The sequence below is a fragment of the Pseudopipra pipra genome, chromosome 8, assembly GCF_036250125.1.
Source record: "Pseudopipra pipra isolate bDixPip1 chromosome 8, bDixPip1.hap1, whole genome shotgun sequence".
NCBI classification, from domain to species: Eukaryota; Metazoa; Chordata; class Aves; order Passeriformes; family Pipridae; genus Pseudopipra; species Pseudopipra pipra.
The window spans coordinates 35,704,261-35,724,666 of NC_087556.1; the positions used below are offsets into that span (position 1 = coordinate 35,704,261).

At 39.5% G+C, this 20,406-nt stretch overlaps 2 long non-coding RNA genes across 2 annotated transcripts in view; one reads left to right on the forward strand and one right to left on the reverse strand.

Moving 5' to 3' along the window:
- Nucleotides 1-76: 76 nt before the first annotated feature.
- The window catches only part of LOC135418366 (uncharacterized), a 121,737-nt gene continuing 101,407 nt past the window's right edge, over nucleotides 77-20,406 (reverse strand). Inside the window, exons 3-4 of the long non-coding RNA XR_010432406.1 lie at nucleotides 3,855-3,898; nucleotides 77-3,192 (exon numbers count right to left, since the gene is read on the reverse strand). This is a non-coding gene — a long non-coding RNA (uncharacterized LOC135418366). The remainder of the gene's footprint in view (nucleotides 3,193-3,854; nucleotides 3,899-20,406) is intronic.
- On the forward strand, nucleotides 12,463-14,913 carry LOC135418467 (uncharacterized). Its single transcript, XR_010432467.1, has 2 exons — nucleotides 12,463-12,600; nucleotides 14,673-14,913. It is a non-coding gene; the product is annotated as an uncharacterized LOC135418467 (long non-coding RNA).

Here is a 20,406-nt window from a genome sequence, read left to right on the forward strand (position 1 = left end):
AACAGAAGCTAACTAAAATATTTTAAGATTTTAGTTCCCATGAGGATTAAAATGCTTTCTAATGTCGCCCTTTTTTCATTATTATTTCACTTCTGCTTTGTTTTAAGCTAGTCTGACAGCACTTGTTAGAAAGGCTTAAAAATAATCCCACTGTGAAACATCTTTAAAAATATGCATGGATTTTATTCAATGGAGTCATGTAAACCATAAAATCACTAAACTGAAATCACTTACTTATATTATCACTTACATGTATTTTATGTTACCAGGCTCACCAGCTTGGCACTGAGAGTGACACTGCATTTGGAAGAGGGACTTCAAGCTGATTTATAACCTCTTGACAGAGGGTGCAGTCAAGCCTAGAAAATTCTGCTTTGTCACAGATCTTAGCAGATCCCAGACATTATTAGCCATAAGAGTACAAAGGTTAGTTCACAAGTCAGGGGTAATGGTTAAATATTGCAGTAAAAGGAGGTGGAATTTTAAAAGAGAGCTAAAATTCCTTTTGAAAGTTGCAGTTTTCAACATCAGCCAACCCCTCCTCTGGCAGGGACACCAATTTTAAATTTTAGGCAATCACTGCTTCTCCTAACTTGCTGCTAAAGTTCACAGCCCGTTTCTCACCAGATCCCCAGCTGGATTCAAATGACCAATCTTTCAAAATCAACACAACACAAATGTGCAGTGGCACCAGGAAGACTTTTGCAGCCAACCTGACATTTATTATTCATTTGGAACATGGTATTTTAGGATCCTGAAATCAGAAGGAAAAAAAAAAAAAGAAATTAAAACTATGGCACTGCCCATCTCCTTGTCCCCTTCTCCAAAAATTTCAACTCCCCCTCTGTGCTGCTCTGGGATGGAATTCTTACATTCTGAGTGGCACTCCTGCTGTTTTCAGAGGTTCCATTCTTGTCTGCCAAAGGCTAAAAATATGTCTGGTCACCAGTGCATCCAAGGTAATCCTATTCATATGTTGATGGTCCTTGAAAAGCCCTTCATTCCAACCTGGCAGTGCCTACAAGTCACCTCATTCCCTTCCATTCTGCTTCTCTAGAATAGGATTTTTTCCCTTAGTCCTGACAGCATCACAGTAAATGGCACAAGGAGCCAATGTAACTGTTCAAAAAGATGAATGGGGAGAATGAACCATATCCATCTTTCATGAGAGCCCTGCTAAAATTCACCCCCCTGTCCCACAGCTGCTCATAAATTGTGCCACTGGTTTAAAAAGAATGAAATTTTCAATATCGAACTTGGATTCTTTTGTAGTCACACCAAAGGCATCTTTACTTGCAAGTGGGGGTGATAAACTCTGCCCTGGGGTGGAATGGTCCAGCACAGATCATTCCTGGGGTGGAATGGTCCAGCACAGTGCAGGGAGGGCTGGGAGGGACATGAACAAGGGTGAGAGAGAAGGAAGTTGTCTTGATAGAGGAATAGAAATTCCTGAGACCTAATTCTCAGTCTTTGGCTTTTAATTGAAAGGGAAATTTTTTCTGGTGAGCTCTGAGAGGGTCCTGAGCAGATCCCCTCTGAGAGCAGCTCCAGCACAGCCCAGCAAAGCTGCCCCTTCCCACTGGGAGAGCTCCCAGACCCCACTGCAGCAACTCACTGCCCCTGGGAACTGCTTGGTGCTCAGGCCTGGCTTGATCTACAGCTCCAGCCACTCCACAACCACCCTTCTGCACCCTGACAAAATCTTCATACAGCAAACAACAGCTTCTGTTACAAGAGACAAGAATATATTGTGTAGAAATGCAATTAAGGATATAGCTCTGGAGAAAAACAGTTGTAGCACACCCATAACTAACTATAATCTCTTAGCTCTGATAAATGGTTACAGAAACTGGGGCCAAAACACTCTGTAGCATTTCCAGAATTACATATTGAACTGTCTAAAGGCTCCAAGTGTTTTTTTCCTGAAGCACTTGCTCCTCATATATTCACTTCCCCAGTAGCACCTCAGATCTGCAATGTTACAAAAATCAATGGTTTTCCACACCTGAGCTTCTGTCCCATTCATTCCCCCCCTTGCCAGATAGTGGGACTGTCCCAGAAAACATCAGGATCCCACAGAAATGAATGCAGGTCACGAATTATTGAAGAGAAATATTAATATCCACAGAATTAATAATATATGGTGAGGCAAAGTCTCATTATTTTCCAAACCTCTTCTGTGACTTGACTCATTGCTCTTTGCATGCAAAATTATACTCACATAAGCTCCATTAACATCAACTAAATGCTGTTTTCACAAATCCAAGTGTTAACTCACTTTTTTTTTTTTTTTTTTTGATACTTCAGGTTGGGTCCATGGAATCCACTGTACAAGAGTCTTTCTTCTTTTTTCCTTTTTTTTCCCTGGTCCACCAGAGGTTTTGTGCATCCCTAAAGTTTTAAAGAGAGGAAGTTTTGGGGGGAGGGGGAAGTACATTTGTATAATTCACTTTTGAAAGTTAAAAGATTAGCCAGGGAGCCATGGGAGTTGGTTTAAGTTCTTTTTTTTTTTTGCTGTGACAGGCACCTGAGGATAGTGAGAAGACAAAAGGAAGTTGGAAGAGAGAGACAAGGGATGTCAGGAGGTGATAAGGCTGAGTGATAGTACATTTGTTAATAGTGACATTAAAGCTTTTTCCTTTGTCACACACAACTCTAGAAGCAGGACTGTGTGACAGCTTCCCAGTGCAGCCTTTTTGGCTCTTTGTGGAGACACAATCCTCCCAGAAAAAAATACCATCACTCTGAATTTAAACATTTGGCAAGGATCCCAGGAAAGAAATTTCACTGAGGGACAAAATGATGGAGGTATTGAATCAGCAGGTAAAGAAACACATGTTCAGAACCATCTGTGCAGAGCAAGGAAGGAGCTGTCATATATGATACACATTTGTATCTGACTTTTCCCTTCAAGTGACATCATAACCTCTATTTTCAAGAATGTGTACTGCATTTTGTAGTGTGACTGCACTTATCTGGAAAGTGAAAACCAGACCATGATCAAGTTATTCCATGCACAGCATCTCCTGGACTCAGTGATTGTCTCTCCTCAGAAGAGCAGTCTGGTCAAAGAAGGGGCTGAGATGGTGCCAGGGGTTTTTCCTCTTGGGTGTGGAACCTCTCAGGTGGTTCAGGTTGACACATAACAGAGGCCAAATCCAGTTACAGCAGATGTTTCTGGGGTGTGGTAACCTGAAAAATGGAAAGAGTAGTTATGTTTCCATCAACAAGAGAAAAATACACATTTGTATTTTAAAAATCGGAGTTAACAGAGGGATTTAACTTACCCTGTTTTAAAAGTAAAGGATTCTTGTGAGGACCAATATAATTTCCTGAAGTGCAGTGAAAAAATAAAAATAATATTTCAAGGCAAATCTTTGCTTCCCAACCTTAACTATACTGTGGATAAAGAAAAATAAAGAACAGAAGTTTATGTAGCCAACTTGGCCCTCAATAATGACACTGCCCTGTTTTGGTCCCACAAAAATGAAATCACTTTTTGGGTTACTGGAAGTCAGTGCTCTTCAAATCTAAGCAGTTACTCTGTAATAAATACAACCAATGTGGATTAGTTATTATGAAGGAAAGATAAAAGTGTGTATATATTATTTTGATATAAATGGTGCTTTACAATAACAATAAAAGGGAAAGTGAATCTCACAGTCAAAGTTCACTGGTTAAATTCCAGGACAACATTCTATATTCTGTATATGAAGCTAACAACTCAAAAGGGTAAACCCATATATAAGTTAATCTAACTAAAGTAATTAGAATTTTATTTATTAACAAACTGCATAGGTTAATAAATATGTATTCAAAGCCTTATTATTGTACACAAAAATTAATGCACTTACAGAATGTAAATTTAGTCTCTTGCAGTCCTTGTCAAGTGATCAGACTGCTCCAAGTAAGAAATGAGACCCAAAATCAGAGAGAACAAGGTTTATTATTGAAATAAAATCAAAAGCAGCTCACAACAAATCTGGCTATAGCTTTTCTGTACCACCACACTGCAATATGTATAGCACCAATAGAAAATACTTTTTTAAAGGTCAGGCAAGTAAACCCCTTTTGCTCTCTTTAAATGGGAACTCGCTGTACTCCTCTAACAGAGGCAGTTAAAGAATCCCATTATGTTTGGAGTTGATCAGGTCCTTGAAATGCATGACCTCTGATAATTTTGCTATTTGCCTGTTCCCATTTTGAAAATCCCTCTATGCCTTCTGCTATAATTTCTCTTTTGTTCAAATTAAGGAGCCAGCTCTGTAAAGATTTTCTTGTAACATACAATGGACTTTTACAGTGGCCATAGATCTCCTCGACTCAAGAGAAATGTTTTATAGCACCCGTTTTTGAGCTGCAGATTCTTTTGAGAATTGGCAGGAATCAGGGACTTCACAGCAGCTCAGCAGAGCAAAGAGACCTTCCAGTCCCTGAAATCAGGTTTGCATGTCTGGCTTTTGCAGAATAAAAGCAAAGCACCTGAGAAAAAGACAGCAATTCAAGAAGTGCTACAATCCCTGTGATCCACAGATAGAAGGAGTAGCTCAGTAAAGATTTCTCATTTGAATTATTTGCTGCTTGGAGTCACTGACTGGCTGTAATTCAGCACCAGGTGTGTTGGACTGCAGGGGACACTGATATATTATATTCATGTGTGGAGGAAACCAAACCTCTGCCCCTTGACATCATATACAGTTCCAGGTCTACAAATAAAAGGGGTCATAGAACAACCAAAGCAGGCAGGAAAGAAGAGGCCAGTACACTGATAAGCACATCAGCTTTTTAGCTTGGTTCTAGCAGGAGAAAATCAAATTCTTGTCTTTTTTTTTTCATGGCTATTAGGGGAATAGTTTCCCTCTAAGGCAATATGATGTTGAGGCTCAGAATTTCCTCGTGCTGATGTTTCACCAGCATGATTTGTGCCTTTCTGTGCCCTGGGAACCTGTGCCCTGGGAACCTGTGCCCTGGGAACCTGTGCCCATGCCTGCAGCATGCCCAGCTTGTCTAGAGCTGTTCACTGTACCTGAGAGCAGAGCTGGTTCTATTAATCAGTTCAGTTATTCCCTCAGACTTCCCTGGCAATTCCCTCAGCTCTGCAGTTCATCTCTCCTGGTACCTTTGCCCCTCTGAATCCCATCTGGCTCAGTACTTATTGACTTTCTAGGAAAATTTTGACCGAGCTCCTCACAGATCAGATTGGATATTCAAAATTCTCTCTTGATTTCCTGCTCACAAACATGTGCCTTCTTCCAACCTCATTTTCTGTTACTCTGGCAACACCTCTTGCTTTCTCCCTTTGCCTCTTCTTGTACTTTCTCATTTCAAAAACTCTGCATGTAGTCCCTGTTTTTCTTCAGAAACTGTCTAACCATCATTTTCTTTTGGGTTTGGGGAGTTTTGTTTGTTGGGTTTGACTCAATTATTCTAACCTTAATTTTTTAATGCAGTCTTGATTTATCACAGCCCTTTTAGGAGGATTCCCACCTGCAGTGTGAATTTTAAGCTTTGATTATACTGCTGACTGTTCCATTTCCATCTATCTCAGTGTCTTCAACCCGACTGTTATGCTCTGAAACTCGGTAAAATTCTATATTTAACTGTGTATTTTAATGCCCTTTGACACTTTGGAATAAACTTTACCACCTTTGTTTTGTACCTGCCTCTTTTTGACTGACTTGCCAGCTCCACTACAGAGGCTGTCAGGACCTGCACAAAGCACGTACATTTTGGGAATTAATATTTATAAAGACAGGCAGTGGAATGTGATTTTCATGGAAAAGGTTTCACGCTAAATGCAAAGCATTTTTGTGTTAAATTGTCCATCAGCAGAGAGCTAATGCATCAAAGAATGACCTTTACTTGTTCATCTATGCCATCAGTCTTAATTTAGAAACCCAGCACTACCCTTAAATGGGATAATTACAAAGTTAACCTCACACATAAATCTTCAGCATAAAAATGAGGCATATGGGCTGAGGGATATTTTAGCTTTCAATTGTCATTCTATAGCATTTTGTTAGGCTAACAAGAAACCAAGGAAGAGCTTGTAAATTCAGGGGACACCGTCCTAAGTCCTCGCTTGAATTCAAACCAAGGCCAAAAAATCTGGGATAGAAATACCTCACTTTAGTTCCCTAATTTTGCAAAAGTCTGAATGTAGTTTTAGGGAAGGGTCATTGTCTGTTTTTGTGCTGTAGAGAGCCTGGGACTGAGGGCATCAGCTCCCATCTCCCAGTACCAGTTCTGGGGTTCCTGCATCCATCCTTGATGGAAGAAGAACTGATTGTGCTTCCCTACAGAAATCAAATTTCCTGAAAAAGGGAATCTATGAGCAAATGGGGCTCCTTAAAACACCATGTAAATGTTGTAGGTGTGTAACATTTGATGTTTGTACCCTGTAAGAATGAGATTGTTACTTGTAGAATGACTCCTTAAATACACTTTACTTCCCTAGGTGCACTCCACAAAAGCCACTGTGGATGTGCCAGTGCATGGGATGTGCCAATGCCCAAGGAATCACTGTCAGCTGAAGAATTGTACTTCCTCAGTGGCTCAGTAAAACAGAACTTCATTAGCAAAAATCAAGGTGCTGTCCTGTGCTGCCATGATTTACAACTTATGTTAGAACAGAAAAGCTAGCGAGATGGAAAAATAGCTTTAAATCATTTTTTCCATCCTTTTATTTGGTGAGGAACCAATGTGGATTTTTTTTACTGTAATTACAAGTTGAAATAAGTTTAAAAATTTGCCCTAAAACCAACAGGTTTCCTTTCTGAAAGGTTGTGCTGACAGTCAGGGACTGGCAGGATGCAATTTTAACACATCCACACAGAACAATACCTGAGAAGATTCCCTTCCTTTCAAAATACACCTGGATAACGTTCCTCAACTGCTCAGTGTTTATCCAGTGATTTCCATTTTTGTGTCTCTGCCTTTTCTTCTTGCCCCAAAGGATCTGTCCATCCTTTGTGACCGGAGTCAGAAATCATTCCACAGGTGGTGTTTTAACTCCAGGCACAGGATTTTCACACGTTGCTGCAGATATTTCTCTCAGCTGCCTTTTCCTCCTCAGTGAACTTTAAGAAGTTTAGTTTCGACATACAAATTCTGAATGAGTTGGTTCTGGGGCACTGGACAAATGGTAGCTGTGCAGTGACTCTGAGCTGATACCTATAAATTGCTTTTCACTGTAAAAACTTTCTCTTTTCACCCCAGAAAGAGGAATATCCTTCCTTCCCCAGCTGAACCAGCAGCATCAATACAATCCTGCTTTGATTATCATGTTCCTGTGGTTATGAAAGGCTGCATTCTGTGAAACATCCCCTGGTAATCAACACAAAGAAATCCCTGAGGCTTAGACAGATTCCCTGTTTTTCTGTGACTAAACACAAACACACATTCCTTTTAACTCATTACTGCAAATCCCATTAGATCCCACAAAAAGCTCGTGCTCCATCTGCACACAGATTTAACTCCTCCTTTCAGACAGCAGATTTACTTGGGAATAAATTCCTTGGGAATTAGCTGCATGGGAAAAGCTGACTCAAAAAGGGATCAATGTTATTGTTTTGGGAAGTTGGTGAGTGGATCTTTTTTCCCTGACAGACCCACGTGTCAGAGGGATTTTGGCTGTGCTGGAGCAGGTTCAATCACTCAAATCTTTATAAGATTTTGCAGGTTTATCACCACGTGAGGTGGGTAAAATAGGTGAGCTGTGGAGTCTGTGAAGGGTCATCCATCAAAATTCACATACAAGCCCAAATGTCTTTGATAAAGGGCTTTTCCTCCAAAACTTGTGATAAATGTTGGAGTATTAATATTCATAGACTTGTTACTGAAGACAGAGAACATGCTTCAAAATAGGAATTGGGCACTTTATATATAGAGAGAAAACTTCAAGCTTTCAGGAAAAAAAAAAAGGAAAAAAATAAAAAATTGCCCACAAGGGAGAAGAAAGAGAGAAAGAGAGTTAGTTGCAGCAATGTCATTATCAGAAGGTTGTAAAAGCCTTGTAGGAAAAAGGTAATTTATGTTAAGATTGCTAAATTAAGCAGAAGATGTAACAGGAAAATGGTTTTAGTAGTTGAGGTCTGGGGAGTTCCAGCAGCCCATAATGTAAATAGGGACCCAGTCTGTTCAGAAAAGGTATCTGCCATAACTCTGAGATTTTTCCCTCACATTTTGTGTAGCAAGTATCTGTAGCATTCTTTAATGGAACAACACATTGTTTGCCAAAGATTCATGCTCTCTTAGAGAGGGCCCTCGAGGCATATTTGGAAAAGCTCCACAGACTGATTGCTGGTTTCTCCTTTCACTCCAGAAACAGAGGTAACCTGAGTGCTGACAATCCTTGTATTTGGAAAATAAACTGCTTTAGTTAAACAAAAGAGAACACAGAGAGATGAGGGTTTGAGATTGCAGAAAAACAAGGTCTTGGGGACCTGAACTGATGCTATAAAAGTGTCCACAGGACTTAGATTCCATTTCTTGGCTCAAACATCTGTGTGCTGCTTTTTATTTTTTATAGAAAACGAAGAATAAGCATTGCTCCAAACAGCCATATTTTCCATTAATTTAAATTTCAGAAGCAGGCAGAAGAATTAACTACTCATTGTTTTCCATTCCATGTTTATAACTTAGAAGGTTTTGGTTACCCAGTTAGATATGGGAAGGAATAACATGGCCTGTAGGAGATAATTCCTATCAAAACCTGGGAACATGAAGGTTGGGGGTGTTCAGCATTTTGAATCCCTGCTGCTCTCCCAGCTGTGCAAAACATGTTATTGCTATTCCACCAGCTCCACTTGGCTTTACAGTTCTCCTGGGGCTTCCAGAAAACTGAAATTCGTCCCAAAATCAGATGGGACCTGTTTTACTAAAGCCTCATGCAGAGCTTAAATGACACCAGTGGAAAGATTCATTTTGATTTTGGCAGGTTTTGGATTTTTTCTCCTACCTGTCCATAGAGACATCTTGTCTTCCTCTTCTGGCAGGTGGTGGCTCAAGAAACAACTTCAGAATTACTGCTCTTTAAGGATCAGGGAAAAAACTGTTCTCACACAAGTTCCAAAATTTCAGAGATATTCCTTCCAAATGAACTCTTGACTGGCTCTTTTCTAGTGCCAGTTCTAACTGTTGGGTGCTGTACAACCCGTTACATTTCTCATTTCTTGTCATTACAGTGGTTTTCTTTTTATTTTCTGTTCATTATGTATGTATTGTTTAGAAGATAACTAACCTTTCCCTCATTTCTAACAGCTCAGCCATGCTTACCCAGCACTAACTTGATTTAATTTCTTACCAAGGGCCACAGGGAAATTGAGGAGGTGCTCTTCATCAGTCTCTCTTGTAATTATGTTTCTAAATCTGCTTTCTAAAATAGCTCTCCCATGCCCCTGGTGCTGGGACTGTTTTGAATCTGATCAGTGTCTCATTATCTGACATTTTTTTGAGCTGCTGGAACACAAAATCTACCCTAACTGGGACCCTCACTGGGATTGAAAGTGGGGAAAGGTGCAAGGCAATGGATTTAGTGGTGTGTGAATTCCAGGATGGATTTGCTTTCTTTGAGCTTTGTGTTGTTATTGCTAGCACATAACCATCCATACTTGTAATAAAAATGCTTAACTCCAACTTAAATCCATCACAAGGACAGGAAAGACTTGGTTACCTTGGCAGAGCCAATGTATGAATTTTCTAACATTGGAGAGAGCTCGTAGGTCTCTTTAGCTGCCTCATGGACTAGTTTTGTGGGGTGTGAGGGAGGCTGAGTTTTTCTGGTGTTCTATGCTTCAAATATAATTGGATTTACCTAAATAAGAAATTCCAGTACTCTCAAAGTCAGTCTTATAAAACTAGACCTTCATTATTTTTATGCTATAAACATGGCATACAAAAAAACCCTTAATTCAACAGTGAAAGGGATCAGAATGCCCCAACACAAGGCCATTAATTTATGTCAAATTTGATAACTGTGCTTGTAACAAAGGCACCTGTTAAGTCAATGGTGACAGTGCTGTAGACAGAAAAGCCTGAGACTATTCCAGGCTTGGTAATAGAGTTCATCCTTGTCAGAGACAGTCTATAGTATTTATTTCCTTTAATAGCTGAATATTTGATATGTGTGAAGTTGAGTATAAAATAACTTCTTTATTTATTTTATTTATATTATTTTATTATATATTATTAATATTTTTAATAATTCACTATTTTATTAATATTATTGAAAACTATGACAACAATATGCAGAGGTTGAGAGGGTTTTTTGGATGTCTGGTAGTAGCAAATATACCAGATCAGTTCAGTGATGTCAGTTCAGGGTCCCTATTTTTTGTATGCCCTTTGAGCTTACAAACCCTTCTTTTCAGCCTCCTAGTGAGGTTTTACAAACTAAAATATTTACATGTGTCTAAGCTACATATTTATCAGCTCTCTAGGGTGAAATAGTTTTTAAATCACTTATATGTTCTGGTTAAACAATGTTGTTTTCCTTGCCCTCCGTTTTAGTGTCTTTGTTGACAAAGGATTTTGATAAACCCATTTGAGGTTTTTCCTCTCCTCATCCCACCTCCACTGGCCTGACAAACTGGAACTGCTCTCCCAGAGATACAGAACAGGGAAAGCATGTGGTGCTTGTATGATTCTGTGCAACTTGCACTGCAGTATTTTTCTTAAACCAGCACAGATTTCCAGACTTCCCTTCGAATATAACCCCTTGGAAAAGGATTTTATTCCCCATTGATGAGCAAACCCAACTTAGGGGAGTGCATCAGGGCAGAAAGTCCTATATGGCTGCACAGGGAGATGACTGGCATTAGCGGTAAATTAGCAATAAACCCCCTTTGCTTTCAGGAAGAGTTCATTGCTGCCCAGGGGACTTCAAACTGTAGAAAAGGAAAAGCAAACCTGCCCTCTTGATCTTCCTTCTCCTGGGCTGGTGGAGAGTCCTCTAGGTCAATGCCACAAGGGTCCTGAGCAATATTTAAACCTGGCATCCCTCAGTCTCCACTTGGCCATGGCACAGATTGGATCACTGTCAACTTTTCTATTTCCAAATGAATAGTCTTTGCTCTCTGGAGCTGGACAACCTCATGTGATGGGAAAATTGAGGGAGGAGGCAGGGGGTGATCAGTGCTCATATTTTTCTTGAAGCAGTCATCAAAACTGGCATTTATTTGTCTCCCTTTGTGACACTTTCTGTAATGGCAAATCTCCTCCCATCAGAAACTGGGCTGAGAACAATATTACGTTCTGCCCTGAGGTAAATCTGTCAGATTAACACCACCTATAAAAAAGACAGGAGCTCCTTAGATCACTAACTTTGTACAAAACCTGAGTTTTGGTGAGCAGTGGCCCAGAACAAATGCAGGGTGCAGCAGTGAGTGTACAGGTGGCACCTGCTGGCATTTACAAAGACTCTCTCTTTGCAACTACTTTGGCAGTAAATGAGCACTGTCCCTTGGCTCCTGTTTTCTCCTCTACCTCATCTGACCCAAACTCTCTGACATGAGAAAACTGTGGGTTAAAGAGTGGAGTGAATTAGATACATCCTATTTTGTTTTCTGTTGGAACTTTTCCACATTCTCATTCAATGTTCCCTCTATCTTTGAGATGCATCTCAGGCTCTGCCATGACCTGAGACCACTCCAACCTGTAGGCTCTAAACTTAATTGTGGAGATCTTTATTTCATTCCAAATCAGCAAGTACTTAATTTATTTGACAAAACCCTGCAGCTATGGCAAAGTAAGCTCTCTGCAATCATGACCTATAACCCTCTGAAAGCGACTTCCTGAGAGGTAAGAAGTGTGATTTAAACCCTTTTTTCACATGTGTTAGAGGAAGACCTTCTCTCATACCTCGAGAAGTGTTTTAAGAAATATGCCACATCAGAAAAGGCAATGGATCCAATGCCCCTTTTTACACTTTTTAATGAGTAAACTACACAGAAAGAATGACTTAAGTGTTCACAATCACTTCTGCACTTTCTCCCCATGTTCTGATCCTTTACTCTCATCCCATCAGTTATATCTCCAAGGCTTATCATTCAATTAGAATTCTTTCCCAGGTGCTGCACACACCTGGAGCGGGAATGCCAGGAAATTACTGGAATTTTAATTGTACAGATAGGCTCACATCAACCCTACAAACCACCCTAACCTGGACCTCAATCCTCAGGTGTTCTTTGACACATCTGAGCATGTCATGTCTCCCTTTACCTCCTTCTCAAGCAGGACTTTCCTAAGAAGTGCAACAGGATGAAGTGCTGTATTTTCCTCTTTCCTGCCCTATCATTCTCCATCCTCCTTGAGATGTATTTCCCTTCCAATCATACCCCTCTTCACCCTTTCAACCAAGGTTCCATGCAACCTTCTACCTGTTGCAGTCAAATACAGTGAAAGGTGTGATCAGCCCCCGTGCTGTAACTGGGGATTCACCCCCAGGCAGACCCTGCTCATCGGTCTCTGTGAGTGAATTTGGGCCTCAGCAAAGCAAGCACAGGTTTCAAAATGCTTTTTCTACCCCACCAGAGAAATGAATGAGTCATCTCGACCCAATGATAGCCACGAAGGTGCTCCCATGTTGATTGCAACAAAAAGGTAGTGCCTTTGAATCTCAAAAGGAACATCTATTGTTAATTCATCCCCTCCAACTTGTTTTTTTTCCTTTTCTTCCACTGGAGGCCTATTAAGTCTTTTATGCAAGTCTCAAACTGCTGTGCTGTTTCCTATCACCTGGACCTCTTTGTTTCACCATCTGCTTTTCCACATCCTTAAAGGACCCAGACATCCTGATAAAATGCTGTTCCAGCTGCTGCCTTCAGACTGGCTGGAAATCTTCAGCAAGAATTTTCCTGTCTGGTTACCAGTAGAATTCTCCCTAAATTCCTGCTGATTTATTCACCCAGCACAAAGTGAAACTTTATACCACACCGGGTCATAAATGTATTTTGAAATTTAAAATGATTGTGGAAAGGGAATTTTCACACCAAGCTCTCCTGAGTATGCTCTGACATTTCAAATCCAGTGGGGAACAGATACCCAAAAGGTGCAAAAAACAATCCCAGTTCTGTAACTAGAGACAAATTTGGATGTCTTCCTTGTTCTGAAAATTCTGAGTACAGTTTAATGTGAGTGTGATTTGTGTCTCTCTTGGGTCATCTCAGCTTTTTCAGCTTTTACTTAGAAGTGTACAGCATATACTCATTTACAGACATCTCTGGCTTTGGATCAGCAGGAATCTCTTTAGAGGGGATTGAATTAATGTTCATCAAAAAAAGCAATTAAGTAAAAGCAAAGCATGATTAAGGACAAAGAGCAAAATACAAGGATGGAAGCAACAGAGAAATAATGCAAATGGCCTGTTCAGCCCTCAAAATCTCTTCCCTGTGGCATCACTTTTTTTTTTCCCCAGGACTGCCTTTAATTTCCTGTTCTTGGCAAAAATTTGCATTCATGTTTTTATCCAGATGTTAGTGCATTCAAATTTAATGCCAACAGCACTGCAATGGGATAATGTGACATGTTAATGCACTAATCCCAGAAAAATTAACCACTATAAATGGAGGGATTCTCCCCAAGACTGAGTGGGCAATGGGAGGGTCAATATGAATTCCTGGCAGGTGGAGTAAAGGAGTGTGAGGGTTGGTTGAGGCCAATTCCAGGCTGAGGTGCTGGAGGTGCTCCTGTCATCCTGCTTTGGGGAGCACGAGGCAAGGATATGCTGACATTTGGAGAACAGCAAGCATTCCCTTTAATATTTTATAGATTTGTCAAACAAGTAATTCAGCTATTTTGTAAATGTGCTGTAATAACAATAAATATCTAGTGGAAGGACTCAGGTGATGAGTGTCCCACGCTGCTGGGAATGGCAAGATTTAGTAAATTGTAGATTAAGTCTACAATTTACTGAGAATTCTCTCAGTGTATAAGGACTGGCAGCTCTGGAATTTGTGTCCTCACAGTGAGAAAATGGAACAGCATCCTTTACACTCCCCCTTCACAGCCACCCTTTTCCTGTGTTTCTGAGAAGGTAATCTAAATATTTCAGAGGTCAGTCACACTCCATAAGCTCTCTGCAGTTCCTGTTGCTTTCCAGGGAGGTTAACACCTTTGACTGTGTTCTCAGGAATACATTCTGGAATATTTGATGTGCTTGAATGTAACTTTAAGTCAGAGCTTGAAGAGGAGAGACATTTTCAAAACAAGGACCTAACAAAGCTCATTTGAGAAAAGAGGCAGGAGCCCCTGCAGTCAGGGATTCAGCACTGAATGAATGCAGATTGCCTCTCTAAATAAAACTGAATTTACTGAAGCAAATCTATGGGTAGAGCCCTTGAATACTTCTTGTTGTCTGGAAAAAAAAGTCTGCCTGAATCTGATTTAGCAGATGGAGAAGAAAAGGGCTACATGCAAAAGCTGTTGATTAAAAGAAACTGATAACATGGTAGGGAACAGAATTAATGAAATGATGCCCCGAGTGTGTGAGCTGTTAATGTTACTTTAAACAAAAGCATCATATAAAACATTAATTAGCATACAGAAAATTTAAGTAAGATAGCATCTAACTGATCCATTTAACTGCTAAATGACTAATTAATCTTATTAATATAGTCAACATTTGATGATAGATAAGGGAAATTAACTGCAGTTATTTCCCTTTCTGTGTTTAGGGACAACTGTGGAGTCTCAGAAAGCACAGATATTTTAAAAGATCAACTTTTGCCTGTGTTTGGATACTTCTGAGATATTTTCATGAAGAAGTTAAGAGCAGCACTTGCCTGAAAGTACAAGGAATGAGCTGCAGGACAGCACAGACACAGCAAGTTCCATTTTCATATGGATTTATTACCTTGTTATCAGACAGGTCTGGAGCCAAAGATATGGCTTAGAGCTTATAAAAGCAAATTGCTTTTCATACTTTCCTTCTTCTATTTATTTAACAGTGATTCTTCACCTATTTTTCTGTCTCTACTTCAGTTCTGCTACATTTCCAAATAATTGAGGCCCGTGGTCTCTCAATCCAGTCCAGGCAGAAAAGAGACACGAGTTAGGGTTTAACAGTCCTGAGCATTATGTAGGATAGGCTTTGGTAATGATTACAAGAAAAAAATAAAAATTAAAGAATAAAATCGGGGCTCCATTAAAAATCTTATTTTTGGTCAGCAATTTAAAAGTCAGCCATAAAATGTATTGAAACAAGACATCACAAATCAGCTCAGTGAGGTGCCATAAGTAAGTATGTACCATGTAGAGACAGCTACCCTTTTCCAATAGCAGCCCTGTACTGATGTCTTTGAAGAGAAACTTTGGATTCCAAGGACAATTTGAAAACTAGATACAGTATCAAACTTGAAATGTATTTTTACACACCGAAAACTTCCCAAACTTTATTCCAGTTTCCCATTTACTGAGTCATTACAGGAAAATGATTGCCTTAGGCAAGAAACTTCACCGTTCTCACGATTTTTCACTATTTTTTAACTCCTTGAAGATGCTGATTTGGCAAAACAGAGGGGATATGAAAAATTCCACAATTCAAAATACTTTGTATTATAACAAATTCCTGCTTTATAATTATCCCTGAAAGCACTTGATGTTCATTGTGTGCCTTAAAAGAGCCCTTGGTAAAGTTTGGATAATTTTTCATTCTGGGGAGTAAAGGAAGAAGTACATTCTCTTAGACATAATCCAAAATTAGTGCCAAAATTTGCCCTCATTTTTTGTGGTTTAAATACATTCAGTCATTTCATTATCTCCAGTGGTGAAAGTATTGTCCTACTTTGGATGGAATGAATTCCCACACAGCCTGGGAAGTGATTTGGTTTCCTTGCAAACCCTGTGCCTGATGCAAAAGGAAAAGGCAGAATGTTGTTGTGCCCCCAGGAAATAGTCAGGTCCCATCAAAATGGTTTTCTAATGGTGCAAAAAAAGTTCCTCCACAATTGAGCTTGAGAGATATCAACCCTTTCAATAAAAACAAAACTTCAAGCAAGTAATATTTTCACTGACTTCAGTGGATTATGAACTGCCTGAATTAACCTGAGCTAACACACTTTTTTTGGATCAAAGTCTTAAAAATTTTGACACGCTCCTCTCTCTGTAGGAAGGAAACCTGGATTAGCTAATGTACCCTTGTTCTATTAAAAATACAGCCATTAAGACATTTAAATTAAATATGATTAGTCAGCTCTGATTTAGACCTCAGCCTTTATAGAGTTTTAATTATAGTACAGTATGTGAAACTCATATGCAAGTTTTCTTAATGATGCTCAGTGGCCATAAGTGTCAAAAAACATGAAATGGGCCTCTCTCCTTGGGTAAATAGTCCAGGAAACTAAACCAGTAACAAATTAAACCAATAAAAATGTCCCAGTATTGATCTCTAATGTAATTAAAACAAAGAGGAACCTCTCTCATATCAGCAAATCTTTTCTCCTTTCTCCAGCAAGGAAATATTTTCTGCATCTCTAAAATTATATCAGTTCCAAAGTTTAAACTCAGGCAGCTCTAGCAAGGCCCAAAGAACTAAAGAGGGAAAAACACTTCTTGGAAGCTCCATCTGTTGTCAGTCCACGAGAGGACTTGTAATTTGTGGTGTGAGAGGGGGCTGCCTGGGCTCATCTGCTCCATCTTTCCAAACACTGACTACAAGCATTTCACTTCCATCTGGGAAGCAATTCCTGATGGATTCTGGGCTGCCCTTGAACAGCAGGGGTGCAGAGAGCTGCTGACAGAGAAGAACAGTCTGTTCACTACTCGTTTGCTACCCTAAGGTGAGAAAACCCAAACAATACCAGACAAAGCAACTAAGTTACAATATTTCTAGTAGGAAATAATAAATAAATTTAAAAAGCAGAAATAATAAGTTAGGTTTTGAGTAAATACCAATAAAGATACAGTGAAAACTCATTACTGTGGCAGCTCTGTGATGCCAACCAAGAGCTCTCCAAGACAGGGATCAAAAGGAGAACAAATACTTTGAGGCAGAGGACTGAGATGGGCCATCAAGGTGGCAGTGGCTGGAGGTGAGTGTTATCCAAGAGTTGGAATGAACTGATTTGCAAAGAACCTATGAAAACCTGTAGGAAAACACTGAGATGTAGACAAGGGCAAACATGCAGAACAAGGACAGCTTTTTAAAGTCTTTCCTTCGTGCACAATGAGCCTGTGGCTAAATTAGCTTGTTTACAAGGATATTTTTTTCCAATCATCTTAATCAGCAACTTCCACAAGTTCCTAGAAACAGGAATGCCTCAATGCTTATAAATGCTCATAAATAATGTGAGTTCATTGGTATGACAGAGGAGAGAGGAAACATATTATCCAACCTAAGTATTTATGGCAACCCAACTGCAACCAGAGAGAGGCTTATTACAACAAGGCTTTTTTAACAAGGGTTAAAGCTGTAACCAGAGCTAAAATCCCTGTGCCACATCCATTCCCTCAGGTCCATCACTTTTACATTTTTCATTAACTTCTCTGCACAGATTTGGGTGGAACGAGGGTTTCTTGGCATGGGGATATAAAACACACTGCACTGAAAGGATCTCTCTGTGCAACTCTTAAATACTGCACCTGAACATAAACACCTGAAAATGTCAGTGCCCTCCTGCCCAGGAGTGATTGAAACTTGCCAGCACATCCTGCTCTACCTCTGCTCCTGTGTCCTTGGATCCTGAGCAGCCACATCCAAAAAGGAGTGGAGCCAATAAAAACATTGTGTTAGAGGAAGATAGTTGGGTTTTGCTGGGTATAATTTCGCTGACATTAATGTAATTACCTCTGATTTACTGTGCTAAAAGGGTGCAGAACTGTGTGGAAGAGATAGATAGGAAGCCTCTGAATTAGGACACAATCCTTTCAAATAAAGCAAAAGGCAACTGAAGTATTTCCTTGCTGGTTTTAGCCAGTACATTTTAATGGCAACTCATAAATATTTATGAAGTTCATTAACATGCACCTAATATTTGAGCTTTAATTGTTTAAGGACATTAAAACTTAATTTTAATAGGTGTAATATACTTTCTGAATTCTTAGTGTACCAGCTTAAGACTTTTAAAACTTAATGGCAATGATGGGTTTTGAATTGTGGGGTCAGAGGCATTGGCAAAAGTAATTTTCCAGACCCATCTAAAATATCACTAATTCTGTTCTGTGCACATAAAACAATCTCAGTTATCAGAGCCACAGTTTGTTTAACATATGGCCAGTCCTTGAGACTCTCATCTTATGTTCCTCAAATCAGCTTTTTCAAGCTGACAAAGGCAATTGAACTGGGACAACATGAAGTCACACTGGGAAACTCCAGGGAAAATTAAAAATGAGGTTAATATTTTATCATATTAATAGTTTTGTTAAACACTGATAAACACTGATGAGTTTTATTGTACACATTAGGGAACTTATTCTGCCAGATTCCAAACCAAAAGCCATTTTGCCTGTTTTTGTCATTTTATATTTACAGAACTCAACTACCTATTTACCTGCCTGTACTGCTCTTGAGAGTCAGTAGATTCTCTTCAATTCTTCCAGGGAAAATAGATTTATTTTGATTTATGTCTTCAGCTGGAGTGGGTGGAAGAAATTTTGATGCATTGGCTCTATTTTATTTCTGCCAGCAGTTAAAGAAATACATTCCCTAACTACTTTGGAAAGCTTTTGTTGCAGCTGCTTTAAAGAGTTTTAGAGGTGCTGTTACTTCAATGTGTTGTTCCCACAACAGTAAAGCAATATATAGTTCTTTCTGCCTTCTTTTGCTGTTCTTTTATGGTGCAAAGAGGGACAAATTTTAGCAAACTCATTTCAGTCAAGAGTTTCAGTGAAGAAACCCCCCCAAAGGGGCTCCCTTGCCCTTGAAAGAAAACAACAGCAATGTTTATCACAAATATTCCACCTGTGTCCCACAGTTTGGCAGCACCCTGCAACAGGTTGTACCACACCCCTGCTGGGATAACCACATTTTAAAAATCACTTTGCACTGCTTTTGGACAGCAGTGTCTTTGGGCTTCCCTCTAATGTAAATCCTTCCATGTCCTTAGTGACATTTTTTTCTGGGCAAATTCTTATTGAAATAAAATATATCTTCTTAGAACCTGTTAAGATTTGGTCTTTAAATAAATTTGGTCTTTAAATAACCCACGAAAATCTAAAAATTTAGCTCTGTGATAGGAGTGATGGCTGCAACTGAAACACAGCTCTGACAGAAATAGTGCTGGCAGTGACATTAGGAATTCTGAAGGATGGCTATACATTAACACACTAACGTTAATGAGCACAGTACTAATTAAGTAACATACAGCCATTAAAATAATATTGGTAATCTAAACAGCATCTGACTACGGGGAGAAGGCAGAGAAAACTCATGAGCAGGCAGTCTAATGAAAATCTGGAGAAGGTTTCAGTGGGATGAAATGCACTGATCAGCAAAATCAGGCCTAGAAAGGACCCCTGGTGATCACAGCTGAGCCAAGGTTCCCCCTCAGTACCAGCCCCTGGGCATCAGAAATGTTAAGTCCAAGAAGTGACAGCCCTGAGTGACAGTTTTAGAACATTTTGTTAAGATTTTTTTTTAGTATGAAAGGTAGATATTGCATAATTAGAAGTGCAGCTGAAATTTGCAGGAAATTCTTTCCATTTCTTCATAGAATTCATTTAAATCATAAAAAAAAACTTTAAAAAAAAATCTAAGATCTCTGTTTCAGTGTTTTCTAGATGAAATGATTTTATTTTCAGTTTAAAGCTGCTGTGTTATAATTTGGGAACTGACAAAATGAAGAGTCAAAATGTGGAAATGTCAGTTTAGTTTCAAATCTGTTTCTTACTTTTTTAAAGGAAAACTGTTATCCCCGAAGTGGTGAATTCACTATTGATACAATTTCAGCCATGAACCAAAACTGAAAGTCTGTCAGGCTACACTTCAAGGTTCCAGGAGATGTCTAAGACTCACAAAAATCTTTTATAAACACAATTGTATCATCTGCTCTCTCCTGCTTCTGTGATTTTTGTATGTCTGAAAAAGACTGAATAGGAGTCAACAGCTAATGGAAAAATGTTTCCCTAAATTGTAACAACCTTTCTGAATTTCAGAACAGATTTCTAGTGTGACTTTACTGATCCTGTGCAGATTGGTGTGTTTGTTTCTGTCTCACTGTACAAGAATTTCAGGGCAACTAATCCTGGGGAAGACACGTGAATAAGAATTCTCCAGAAGGAGAAATCCAGGTCAAAAAGACAAAGGCAGTGACCGAGCTGAGGCTTTGGAGCTGAGCCCAGACTTCACATAGAACCAGTTTTATTTCTGCATACAGCCAGTAATTGTTGGGCCACAAACCTGCCTGTTTTGACACCAGGTAAAGCTCATCCTGCTCCTGGATGGCAGTAGAGCAGGCTTGCTTTCTGTGCTGA